Raw genomic sequence first — 4,258 nt, 5'->3', positions numbered from 1 at the left:
CTAAAGTTTTTATGTCAGAAACACACGTGAGGACAAAGAGAGGAACAAGAATGATATTTCCATGTATAGTAGAAATACAGTCTGGTTAAAAACACTTGGAAACAGAATGAAGGAATAAGGATCTCACTGGTTTCTTGCATAGTGACTGCTCTGTGGAACCTTGATTGAATTACAGTCTACTTGCTGTTTTTCTAAAGATAATATTTATCTATTGATTTGAGAGAGAGAGAGAGTGGTGAGGGGAGAGGGGTGGGGGAGAGAAACATCAATTTGTTGTTCTACTTATTTTTGGATTCATTGGTTGATTATTGTATGTACACTGACTGGGGTCCAAACCTACAAACTTGGCATATTAGGATGATGCTCTAACCAAATGAGCTATCCAGTTGGGGCAAGACAATAATGATTTTAAATTTATGTACTATAAATGTGTTGGTGTGGTCTCTGTCTCTGGAACATCTAGCTTAGTACCTGGTACACAGGAGGCTCTCTGTAGACAGTTGAAAAATCTGAAAATTTTATCATTAGATATTGTAAATCAATACATAATTGTTAGGATTTAATCATCAAGTGTGGTGAAGAGAACATATTTCCGATCTCAGGTTTCCTGGTTTGGGATGTGAGCCTTTGAGCAAGACAATAATCTTCCAAGTTCTCAGTTTCCTTAATCATAACATCTTATAAAAATTATTTTTAAGTGAAACAATATTTGGTGTATCTTTTTAATGAAACACCATTTTGTGTTTTTTAAAAAAATATATATTTTATTGATTATGCCATTACAGTTGTTCTATTCCCCCCTTCATTCCCCTCCACCCTGCACAACCCCTACCCCATCATTCCCCCCTTTAGTTTATGACCACGTGTTTCAAGTTTAGATTTTTTTATTTCCCATACTATTCTTGCCCTCCCCCCCATCTATTTTCTACCGACCATCTATGCTACTTATTTTCTGTATCTTCTCCCCCCTTCTCCTTCTCCCACTCCCCTGTTGCTAACCCTCCATGTGATCTTCATTTCTATGGTTCTGCTCCTGATCTAGCTGTCCTCTTAGTTTGCTTTTGTTTTAGCTGTGGTTGTTAATAACTGTGAGTTTGCTGTCCTTTCACTGTTCATCTTTTTTCTCTTCTTTTCCTTAGGTAAGTCCCTTTAACATTTCATATAATAAGGGCTTGGTGATGATGAACTCCTTGAATTTGATCTTATCTGAGAAGCACTTTATCTGTCCTTCCATTCTAAATGAAAGTTTTGCTGGATAGATCAATCTTGGATGTAGGTCTTTGGATTTCATGACTTGGAATACCTCTTTCCAGCCCCTTCTTGCCTGTAAGGTCTCTTTTGAGAAATCCGCTGACAGTCTGATAGGAACTCCTTTGTAGGTGACTGTCCCCTTATCTCTTGCTGCTTCTAGGATTCTCTCCTTCATTTTAATTTTGGCTAATATAATTATGATGTGCCTTGGTGTGTTCCTTCTTGGGTCCAACTTCTTTGGGACTCTCTGAGCTTCCTGGATTTCCTGGAAGTCTATTTTCTTTGCCAGAATGGGGAAGTTCTCCTTTATTATTTGTTCAAATAAGTTTTCCACTTGTGGCTGTTCTTCTTCCCCTTCTGGTACCCCTATAATTCGGATGTTGGAGTGTTTAAAGATGTCCTGGAGGTTCCTAAGCCTCTCCTCATTTTTTTGAATTCTTGTTTCTTCATCCTTTTCTGTTTGGTCATTTTTTTCCTCTTTCTGGTCCACTCCTTTGATTTGAGTCCATTTCCTTTCCATTGCTAATGGTTTCCTGTGCATTTCCATTCATTTCAATTAGTTTAGCCTTCATATGTTCCTCTAATTCGTGACCAAAATCAACCAGTCTGTGAGCATCCTGATCACTAGTGTTTTGAACTGTGCATCTGATAGGTTGGCGATTTCTTGGTCGCTTAGATTTATGGGCTCTGGGGCTCTGAGTTGTTCTTGAGTCATGTTTTGGTCTGTTCACGCCTGTTAAGTATGAGGAGCGGAGCCTTAGGTGTTCACCAGGGTGGGGCCACCCAGGTCACTGGTTTGTGACAGTGTATACGGGGGCGGGATCAGAGAGGGACAATAGCAGTCCCCTCTGTTGCTTCCCACTGCTGGGCACGGTCAAGTCTCATTGCTCGCTCCTTCAACAGTTTATCTGGGCTTGAATGTGTGACCGCAGTCAGCCCTCAGTGGGCCCATCGCCTTGCACCCTCAGTGGGTCCACCCACAACTCCACACCTGGGATCCACCCACAGCTGCCAGCGTACCTGGGTCGTGTGCCCAGGTCAGTCCGGTGGCTCTTTCCTGCCTGACCCCGCTCTGCTGCTGGCTCTGCCCCTCTTACCAGTCTGGTTGAAAGGTTTGTTGTTGTCAGACTTCCATATAGTTCAATTTTCTGTGGTTTGGCTGCGTTTTTGTTGTTAAAACTTTGTTGTTTTTAAACTTGGTTGTGGGAGAAGTTAGAGTGTTTCCACCTATGCCTCCGTCTTGGTGGAAGTCCTGAAACACCATTTTGTATGCTATAGATTAGAAAATGCTACCTACAATGCTAGCTTCAGTAACACATATACTAAAATTGGAATGATATGGAGAAAATTAGCATAGCCCCTGCTCAAGGATGACATACAAATTCGTGAAGAGTTCCATATTTTTAATATATAAAGAACTCACATGACTTCCTACCAGGAAAACAAACAATCCAAATAAAAATGAGCAAAGGACCTGAACAGATATGTCTCCAAGGAGAACATATAGAGGGCCAAGAGACATAAGAAAGGATGCTCAGCATCACTAGCCATCAGAAAGATGGAAATTAAAACCACAATGAGCCCTGGCTGGTGTAGCTCAGTGGATTGAATACGGGCCTGCGAATCACACGATCGTGGTTTGATTCCCAATCAGGCACATGCCTAGGTTACAGGCCAGTTTACAGCAGGGGACTCATGAGAGGCAACCACACATTGATGTTTCTCTCCTTCTCTCCTTCCCTTCCTCTCTAAAATAAATAAAATAAAATCTAAAAAAAAACACCCCACAATGAGATACCACTTTACATTGGTCAGAATGGCCATCATAAACAAATCAACAAGAAAGTGCTGGAGAGGTTGCGGAGAAAAGGAAACACTAGGGCATTGTTGGTGGGAATGCAGACTGGTGCAGCCACTGTGGAAAACAGTATGGAATTTCCTCAGAAAACTAAAAATGGAACTTCCTCTTGACCTGGCGATTCTAATGCTGGGATCATAGCCTAAGAATCCTGAAACATCAGTTCAAAAGAACCTATGCACCCCAATGTGCATAACAGCACAATTTATAACAGCCAAGTGCTGGAAGTAACCTAAGTGCCTATCAGTAAATAAGTGGGTCAAAAAACTGTTATACATTTTCACAATGGAATTCTATGCAGCAGGGGAAAAAAGAGAGCTCCTACCCTTTGGGACAGCATAGATGGAACTGGAGAGCATTATGCTAAGTGAAATAAACCAGGTGGTGAAAGACAAATACCATATGATCTCACCTATAAGTGGAACCTAATTAACAAAACAAAGAAGGAAGAAGAATATAATCAGAGACATTGAAATAAATAATGAACTGACTGTAACCAGAGGGGAGGGCAAGGGGATAATGAAGAAAAAAGGAGGAGGGTCATTAAGGAACACGTATAAAGGACCCATGGACAAAGACAAAAGGGTGGGGGGTAGAACTGAGTGTGGAGGTACTGGTGGGTGTGACAAAGAGAGTGGTAGGGGAAAATGGGGACAACTGTAGTTGCACAACAATAAAAAAAGAAAATGCTGTATTTAGATATCAGGTATAGTAGAACAGGCACATAAAAGCAGTTATAAGCAGACAGAAATCAGGTCAGAAAACCTGTATTTTGTTGGTTACACTTTTATATTTGTTTCCTCTGTGCCCCTTTGTAATTTAGTGAAAAAATGTAAAAGTTGTAGCATGTGTCAGGTGTGAAAAGAAGAAACAATAATAGGGGGTTGGGCCATGCCTAGTACATTAATTAGGACTCTGTTGATAATAAGTGGCACAAATCAGTTCTGACCAGACTACCCCAGGACTATATTATCGGAGTACTACAGGAATGCAAAGGCCAGGCTACAGCTGGGTCTTAGAGATGGAACCAGGGCCTATAACCAAGAACTACTTAGGTTTTGGATTGAACCGTGTACCTTAAAAAGATATGTTGAACTCCTAATCTCTGGTACTTGTGAATGTGACCTTATTTGGAAATAGGGTCTTTGC

At 41.0% G+C, this 4,258-nt stretch overlaps 1 non-coding gene across 1 annotated transcript; it reads left to right on the top strand.

Moving 5' to 3' along the window:
* Nucleotides 1-2,549: 2,549 nt before the first annotated feature.
* LOC119043572 (U6 spliceosomal RNA) lies at nucleotides 2,550-2,656 on the top strand. The gene has a single exon (XR_005081451.2). It is a non-coding gene; the product is annotated as a U6 spliceosomal RNA (small nuclear RNA).
* Nucleotides 2,657-4,258: the final 1,602 nt, after the last annotated feature.

This window comes from Artibeus jamaicensis, unplaced genomic scaffold, assembly GCF_021234435.1.
Source record: "Artibeus jamaicensis isolate MK-2021 breed Jamaican fruit bat unplaced genomic scaffold, CSHL_Jam_final contig_410, whole genome shotgun sequence".
In the NCBI taxonomy this organism is placed as follows: domain Eukaryota; kingdom Metazoa; phylum Chordata; class Mammalia; order Chiroptera; family Phyllostomidae; genus Artibeus; species Artibeus jamaicensis.
This window is presented reverse-complemented; position numbering and strand designations above follow the sequence as displayed.